Source organism: Heterocephalus glaber, unplaced genomic scaffold, assembly GCF_053883595.1.
Source record: "Heterocephalus glaber isolate CG9 unplaced genomic scaffold, H.glaber_assembly_v1.0 deba00001523, whole genome shotgun sequence".
Taxonomy (NCBI): Eukaryota; Metazoa; Chordata; class Mammalia; order Rodentia; family Bathyergidae; genus Heterocephalus; species Heterocephalus glaber.
The window spans coordinates 11,034,340-11,043,949 of NW_028258327.1; the positions used below are offsets into that span (position 1 = coordinate 11,034,340).

Sequence of the window (9,610 nt, forward strand, 5' to 3'; positions counted from 1 at the left end):
ACCATGACTTGTTTTGAGAATTAAATGCAAATTGGGCTACAATTTTATCACAAAAATAATGAGGCCAATGTATCTTTTAATGGGCCAAGGATGCTTGGAAGAATTGGACTTGCATTTTACAATGCCATAACTCCTTAACTTCTTGTACTGAACTTGATTCAATTGGATTCTCTATTTTATGTCCCTTCTCTCAGGCATAGAACAAATCCAAATAACTCTCCTTTTAATAATATCCATTTGCCCAGGACTTCAATGCATATACAAAGTTTGTCATTCTTTTCCCTAATTTTAGCATGTTTTTGTTTTTGACTCGATAGTAGAAGTGTATATTGTTAGGTAATAAAAGAAATTATAATTAAACATTACTATTCTCTGAAAGACTTTAGATACTCCACCAATACTTTCACTTTTTTACTATTGTTCACAACCCTGCTATGTTATTTGGATTTTTTGTTTCTCTGTGCACAGACTCTTCCCTCAATTCCAAACAAATTACTGCTGAATGGCTATGGAAAGAAATTTAGCTATTTGTTTCATTTTATACTTTCTTTATAGAACATGTCCCCAAAGACTTGATGTTTCCCTCTTTAGATTTCTAGCATGGTATATCACAAGGAAATTTTCTCTGGGAATTTGGAACCAGCTGGTAAAATAGAAATTTGTTTGTTATTAATACACCACAAACTACTTTTTGTTTTTCCCAAGTAAAGTGATATTTTCTCTTTTTTTCTCATTGCATATGGATGATGAAAGGAATTTAATTGTGTAGGAGAAGCCAAGGTTTCAACTGCAAGTTTTTTATCCCCTTGAGCTGACACATGTTGTGATAAGCAGAGAGAAAAGATATAGGCATTATATACTATATGAAAGACTAAAAATCATTTTGTACTAATGAATATTTCTGTGGTAAGGTTATGATCCTACTGGACTGATGGAGAGAAGACTTAATTGCTATTTTCAGCTGTTGCAATTTCTTTGTCATTTAGGGGAAAGCCATTTTGCCTCTCCAGACTTAACATTCTCATTTGTAAAATGAATAAATTTGAATATATATTTCTAAAAGTAATAATTTGTCCTATTTAAAAGATCTCATTTAAAAACACATAGATTTCCTTCCAGGTTTGTGACCTTTTTGATTTACCTAAGATAGTATACCCCTCTATATGTTCAATAGCTTCAAAGCTATTTTAAAAATAGCATGTAAGTTAAAAAAATTACAGAATACTTAGGCTATGTGGGAGGAAAATCCTTTTAACTACAGAATATCAATATCTACCACAAAGAAACTAATTGTAGAACAACCAGATTTTCTTATTTAGTTCACAAGTTCAGTCATCCAACTTAGAAAAATGAGAAATTTCAAAGAAAACTTTATGAAGTGAAAATTATAAATAACTTATAGTAGAGCTAGAACATTGAGATACTGCTATTTTGTACTATATTATTCTGTTCTTGATTATACTCATAGGAAATTTAACATAGTCCTTTGCTTTTTTATAGTTAAAATAAATGTGAAATTTAATATTTAAAGGTAATGGTCTCTCAGTATCCACAAATATTTTCAATATCAAATGACATTTTTTTCATCTTCATTTCCAGGTTTTAGATAATTATCTAAATACTTTATGATTAAAGCAGAGTCTCTCTTTCTCAAGGTGATTTTACAATTTCTTTTCTGTATAGCTAATAGGAATATTGAAGTTACCAATACTCATGGCTGATAACTCTGTGTGATTATAAGGCCAAAGTCTTGGGTGAAGAGGATACATCTGTGACCCATAGGTGGTACCTTAGGTTTTGAATCAAGTTCCACCCACTGTGGATTTAAGTAAATTCTATTTGACAATTCTTAGGGGAGGGGAAGAGGAAGCTAGGTCTGGTTAATGCATGTTTCCTTAGGGTTAGAATGTGTGAGAACAGCTAGAGAATTGAGAGGAGGCCAGGCATGGTGGCATATACCCGTGATTCCAGAACTCTAGGGGCTGAAGTTAGAGGATCCCATGTTCAAGCCAGCCTGGGCAACTTGGTGAGACCCTGTCTCAAAATTTAAAAAAAATTAAAATAAATATAGGTTGAGAATGTAGCCACATTTGAAGGCCCTGAGTTAAATTCCCTGTACTGAAAAAAAAAGTTATACAGTTGACACTTCGCATTAAGAAGGAAGCCAGGACCAGGACATGGAGAGCAGAAGTGGGAGGGAAGGTACTTTTTATGTAGCTATATACTCCATATAGGAGATGCAACCAAGGCCAGTGCTTGATGCTAGCTCCCCTAGTGCTCACCTATCCCATCCTGGTTCATGGCTCCACATGATGCCCTGTTATCTCCCTCAACTTCAGCAGAGAGGAGAGAGAATGAGTGTGGAGGATGGCAACACCCTTCTGCCTGCCACTCCGCTGGCCAGGGAAATTGCTGGCTCTGCCTGCCCCAACTTCCCAGTCTCCCGGGAGGTCAGGGAACCTGGGTGCAGGCAGGGGAACAATTGTGCCCTCCACCACACTCCTTACACTGCCCAACTGCAGTCTTTCACATGAGGTTCCAGCTCTTGACTCTATCTGGTGTCTGTCTCTTACCCTGAGTCTTCCCTTCCTGACAGCTGAGTGGATTGCTGCAGTCTGCAGCATGAGTCAGTATGGTGCTGTTCCCTGTGGTCATGGCCAAAGGAAGCCAATATGGCTACATGGAAGACATACCTGACACAGTGCTCAGAGGACAAGGAGGAGCTCTCAACATAGGAGACTGAGTTACTTGCTTGGCTGGCTGTCACATGTGACAGGGATTAGCCTCTGCTTGGATGGCTCCCTCAGTGTAGCAAGGTCGGTCCCAGGTACAGTTCACAGCTGACCAGCACAACCTCATCACTGGGGCAAAACTCCTGTGTCTCCACCTGTCACTTTATGAGGACATTGTCCAATGTTTCTGGCTGGTTACTGTTGGAGCAGATGGGCACAGCATCAGAATCAGGATAGGTCAGAAGTCAGACATTATGATAGTTAAAGGGAACCTGAAATATACTATATGTTGAGCTCAATGATGCACTTGTTGATCTCCAAGTTCACAGTGTAGTTCTTAAAACCCATAGGGACATAATTCCCATGGTAGGTGGCCTTGGCCAATACCTACAGGGATCTTGGGCCACTCTGTCTCCTCCACAGCCTCAGAAGCCACTATCCCTCTCCCAGGCCCACTGGCACAGGAGTGCATTGTGTGCTGGCACCTACAAGTTTGGAATCTCAAATATTGCAAGTTCAAGACTGTCTAAAAAAAATTCTCCTGGCTTTCCCTGAGAATATTACTGCACATCTCAGGGGGTTTCTCTGGAGGGGCTAAATGAGATCTTTAAAAATTACAATGTATAATGTGCTATAAAAAAACATCAGGAGCTGCCATTTTCCAGCTGTGATGACTTTAACTGAAACACTGTTCTTTAGATCTGCCTGGGTCATTACGTTTTCTTGGAAAATCTATGGTTTCTGTGTTTAGAGTTACATGGATAGAAGAGAAAGTCATTGTTTGCTTGTGTTAACATAAACACAAATGCCAGGCATGGTTTCTTGCCTTCCTGAATTAGTGATGTACTCTATGAACAGGTTGTTGAAGAGATGCAGGTGTATGAAGAATCAGGCACACATGTAGATCATTGCTAGTGAATAGTGGAGGTATAGAGCTTGCTACATTTTAAGAATTTTGATAATTTAACACCTTGTTCAAGACTTCATTGAGTTCTATGGAATAGAGCAGGAATGAGAAAGGTGAAGGGACTTTCATTCTTAAGCCTCCTTTGACTGATTTTCTGCCTCCAGGCAGTGTCCTTTATCTTTGCCCTGAGGTTGAACCAAATGTGGAAATAGTTTCTACTATGAAATCATAATGTTCCAAAACATTATGGGTAAAAGGAAGTTACATGTAATCATTTTTTTAAACTAAAGCTTTACTAAAGAGTTTTATTGCTCATCTCAGAATAACTTAAAATCACCATTTATTTCCCCCAAAGTACCATGGAAGTTATTCACAGGTAGCGTGCTGTCCAACTGCCAAACTCCGTGATGTTCTCCTGACCTTCCTTTCACTTCTCCTCCCTCCTCTCTCATTATTTTTGGCAATACTTATCTCTAGTTCCTGGCCCAAACATGCATATCTGCAACTATAGAATTTTTCAGAGTAAAATTAACTATATTCTTGCTCCTTTGAAGCCATTTGCTTTTATAGAGAAGTTATTCTTACGGTAAAACTAATTAGCATAGCCTGTTTATAAATATTTTTATAATAATATGCATTGGCTTACACAAAGATGAGATGTAAACTTCTATTGGGATCATCTCATAAATGTAAGTGTATCCAGACTTTTCTTGAAAGTGAAAATTAGAGTGAGATTTTCTGGCTGTGCCTTGCACAGTGGCTTGGTTGTTTTTGAATTCTGTCTTCGTATTCTGCTGGGATATTTTAGCCACTTTTTTCTTCTTGAGTGCCATGCTCACTCTCTGTATTTTTCTTATCTACTTGTAAATGTCATGCTGTAGTTTTTCCTTAAAGAACTGTTGATATAAGTCTAATGAAATTCATTAATTGTGTTGTTGACCTTTTTTAAAAATAAAGTACATTTCAGCATTAACTAAGTCATTAACTAAGCATTAACTAAGTCATTAACATTTGCAAAACACCTGTTGTAGCTCTAGTAATTAGATTTTGAGTGTTTTTTTATAATCCTGTGAACTGATATCATAGTTGTTGCCAATCTTTATATTGGTAAGATAAAGGATTCACCTATTTCCCTATTTGTGGCATCATGACAAATCCTGATTTTCTTTGGGCTGAAGAAAAATAGTCTAATCTTAGAAAAATCCTTGAAAGGATCTATTAAAATGTCTACCCCAGTGCAGAGGAGCAGAGCCACCTCCAGTGCAGAGGAGGTGAACCTTCTGCGGTGTCCTACCACTGCACCCAGTGCCAAGGTGAGCTGCCTGTGTGCCAGCAGCACCCCGCCCCCCTTCAAATGAGAAGAAAAATCTCAATATCAGACAAACATATAAACAAGTATCAAAACCAGACTTTCAGATCACTTAGGCAGCTGCAAAGGGAAATGAGATGGAACAATCTGATACTCAACCGCCTAGACTCCCTGAACTGGCAACAAAACAGGATCTGGAAAAAATGAAATCAGAAATAATTTCTCAGATAACAGAAGAGATTGTGCCCATAGTGCAAGACATGATTAATAAATCTAGAGAAGACACAGATAAAAAAAATTGAGGATCTGAGGACCATGATAGAATTCCAACATAGGAAACAAATGGAATGTACAAAACAGATGCAAACAGATTTCCAGTAGATTAAAAACTCCATTGAAAGTCTATGCAGCAGAATGAGCCGATGTGAGGACAGAATTTCAGATATAGACGATAAGATTGCCATTAGTGACCAGGAAAAGAAAAATTTATTTAAAAGAGTAAGGGAACATGAGAAATCAATCCAGCAGCTTCTAGAAAATGCAAAGAGGAATAACATAAGGCTGACTTGAGTCAATGAAGAAACAGGAGAGAGTGAAGATGACATAAAAAAACTGTTCACAGAAGTGATGGCTGAAAACTTCCCAAGAAGGGGAAAAGAATTTGATATACGCATAAGTGAGGCATATAGGATAAAAAAAAAAAATCTACACATAGGCATATAATAGTTAAGATTCCAGAAACCCAACAAAAGAACAAAATTCTACAAGCAGTTAGAGAAAAAAAGCAAATCAAATACAAAGGAAAGCCCATCAGAATCACAGCAGACTTCTCAATGCAAACCCTCAAAGCAAGAAGGGCTTGAAGTGACATATTTCTTTTTTTTCCCTTTTAAGTTTATTGGTACATATTAGGTATAAAATACAGTTGCATTCATCATTGAGATCTTGTACCATTACATGAGTATCTTGGTTCTTATTTTTTTCCCCTTCCCTTGCCCTCCCTTCACCGCCTCCACCCTTCCCTATTTGCAAAGATTTTGTTTCCATTTTTTTCCTTTTCTCATATTTTTTCTTTTCCCTTTTTTCTTTCCCCTACCCCTCCCACTTCCTTTGCTCCTTTAGACCTTTTCTTCCTGTTACACAACATCAATTATATATTTTAAAAATTACAATATCAAGACCTAGGAGACATTACAACAGATTTTACAGAATTTAAAAGGATATAGAAAGCATATTACAAAAATATTTTTTGAAATAAATTTGACAACTTGTAAGAAGACAAATTAATGAAACTAACTCTGGAGGAAATATAAAATTTGAATAGCACCTATTAAAGACAGTATATTCCTAGCTTGAAAACCTACCTATATGACAACAGCAGGCTCATATACATTTTAACTGATACATTATATCAAACATTTAAAGCAGAAAAAAGAAGGAACAATACTCCCCTCATGTTAGGAACTCAACATTGTGCTAATCCTAAAACTGAATAAAGATAATAGAAGAAAAATGTGTGAACATAGATAGAAATTTGTTTAACAAAACGAACCATTGGAAGTCAGATCTAGCAGTATGTAGAAAGTGGTTTTGTTATAGGGATGGCAGTATTGGTTCAGCATTGGAAGATCCACCCCCAAAAGTCATCATTTTAACAGAGAAAAGGAAAAAGCCATATGATCCTGTCAGTAGTTGGAGAAAAAATATTGGACTAAATTCTACAGCTGTTCATGGTAAAAGCTATCAGGAGACTAGAAGTAGAACAGAAACTTCTCAACAGATCAAAGACATGTACTTCACACTTCCAGCAAAAATGCCTAAGTGAATGAAGAAGATACAATGCTTTCTCCCTAAGGTGGGGAACAAGGGCAGATATGCCTACTCTTCATCTGTCCATTAAACTTTGAAACCTAGGCCCAAACCAAAATAGTCTGGCAATAAAATGACACAATTAGGATAGGGTTGGCAAGGTAGAAGTACAAACTTTATACATAGATGAAATGATCATCTACAGAGAAAATACTAAGAAATCTCTAGGAGCCCCTAGAACTTATATTTGAATTTAGCCGGATTAGAAAACACAAGGTATACATAAAAATTCAGGTCTATGTATACTTGCTGTAAATGAAGAATTGGTTATTGAAATTTAAAAGTCATGTAGGAGTACAAAGGACCTAGAAAAGTTTAAAAAAAGACAAAAAACAGTGCAAAAAACAGTGTTGGAAGATGTTTAGTACCTAATTTTAAGAATTCTTCTAAAGCTACAGTAGTCAAGGCAGTGTTGGTATAAGGAAAGACATATAGATGATTGGAATGAAATAGAGAATCTGGAAATAGAACCACACATATATGGTCCACTGAGTTTTGAAAGATTGTTTAACATTAACAGTTTTTAGAACATAAACTCAATTCAAGAGCAGAGCAAAAGATAGTGTTTTCAGCAAAAGGCACTAGAACACCTGGTATTCATATATAAAAAATTAACCTCAACCCTTTATTTTCATACATAAAAATAACTTGAAAGGATCTATGAACCTAAGTATGAAAGACTAAAACTATGAAACCTTAAGCAATTATAAGGCAAAATGTTTATGAATTTAGGGTAGGCAAGAATTTCCTAGGATATAAAAAACATGATGTACAAAATAAAAAAACTGATAAATGAGACTCCATCAAAACTTAGAACTTTAAATGAAATCGTTAAAATGAAAAGTAGTCCTTAAACAGACCATATTTATAATGCATATAAACTATGACCAGAATATACAAAAAACTCTTACAGCTCATTAATAGACAACCCAATAAAAAAGTAGACACAAGAAGATGGTAAATAGCCAGTAAAGCACAACTGGAATCAGAAACACTAGAATCAGAAAAATACTAATCAGTACAATAACCAGATTGAATTATACACTCATTAGGGAGATGAAGTTAAAAGTTTTAAAAGAATAAATGTCAGCTTACATGTGAACCAGTTAGAACTTTCTGATACTGCTAATGTGAATGTAAAATGACAAAACCATTTTGGGAAACAATATAGAAATTTCTTATATTACTGTTAAGAACCAACAGTCCTATTCTTAAGTTTTTACTTGAGAGGAATGAAAACACATGTTCACAATAGATTTATGAGTTGAGGATCCCTTATCTGAAATTCTTGGGACCAGAGTGTTTCAGATTTCTGCTTGAAATCCACTTGATCTGCAAAGAGGATAGCTACTCCTGGTTCTTTTTTTGGTTCTTTTCACATGGAGTATTGTTTTCCACCCTTTAACTTTCAGACTATGAGTTTCTTTTTGAATTAAATGTGTTTTAGTATGCAGTATATTGTTGGATCTTGCTTCTTGACCCAATCTGCCAGTCTATTTCTTTTGATTACTGCATTGAGACCATTAACATTAATGGTTATAACTGATATGTATTGACTTATTGTCATGGCTTTTTCTCTTTGTTGGATTCACCCCTTTGCATTTAGTTTCTTGTCTCATCCAACAGATTCATTCCGCTGGGCTTCCCATTCATTCATTCTGAGGTTTTTAATCCTCATTGTCTTTTCCTGGATATTATCTAACATTTTTTGGAGTGCTGGTTTGGTATTCATGAATTTCCTAAGGTACTCTTTGTCATGAAAGGATCTTATTTCTCCATCAATTTTGAAAGATAATTTTGCAGGGTACATCAACCTGGGTTGGAGGCTGTTTTCTTTTAGGACTTGAAATACATCACTCCAAGCTCTTCTTGCCTTGAGGGTTTGCATTGAGAAGTCTGCTGTGATTCTGATGGGCTTTCCTTTGTATGTGATTTGACTCTTTTCTCTCACTGCTTGTAGAATTTTGTTCTCCTGCTGGGTTTCTGGAATCTTAACAATTATATGCCTATGTGTAGATTTTTTTTTTTAATCAAGTCTAGTTGGAGTCCTACATGCCTCACTTATCTGTATGTCAAGTTCTTTTCCCCTGCTTGGGAAGTTTTCAGCCATCACTTCTGTGAACAGTTTTTTTTATATCATTTGCACTCTCTCCTGTTTCTTTTCATTTCTTTTTTTTTTTCTTTTGGCACCAGGGATCAAACTCAGGACCTTGTGCTTGCGAGGCAGGCAGTGGAACCACTGAGCTAAATCCCCGGCCCTCTCTCCTGTTTCTTCATTGACTCCAGTCAGTCTTACATTATTCTTCTTTGCATTCTCTAGCAGCTGCTTGATTGATTTCTCATGGTCCCTTACAATTTTAAAGCCATTTTTCTTTTCCTGGTCACTAATTGCAATCTTATCTTCTATATCTGAAATTCGGTCTTCACATTGGCTCATTCTGCTGCGTAGGCTTTCAATGGAGTTTTTAATCTCCTGGAAATCTGTTTGCATCTGTTTTATGGATTCCATTTATTTCCTATGTTGGGATTCTATCATTTTTCTCAGATCCTCAATTTGTTTATCTATGTCCTCTTGAGATTTATTAATCATGTCTTGCAGTATAGGCACAATCTCTGTTCTTATCTGAGAAATTATTTCTGATTTCATTTTTTCCAAATCCTCTTTTGTTGCTAGTTCAGGGAGTCCAGGTGGTTGAATATCAGAGTGTTCCATCTCCTTTCTCTTTGGGGTTGCTGTAGGTGATCTGGAAATCTGGTTTTAAGATTTTTTTATGTGTCTTCCCATTTTGATGG

At 36.2% G+C, this 9,610-nt stretch overlaps 1 pseudogene; it reads right to left on the reverse strand.

The window, feature by feature from the left end:
- Nucleotides 1-2,569: 2,569 nt before the first annotated feature.
- Nucleotides 2,570-3,446, reverse strand: LOC101702617 (rho-related GTP-binding protein RhoN pseudogene; annotated as a pseudogene).
- Between the last annotated feature and the right edge of the window lie 6,164 nt (nt 3,447-9,610).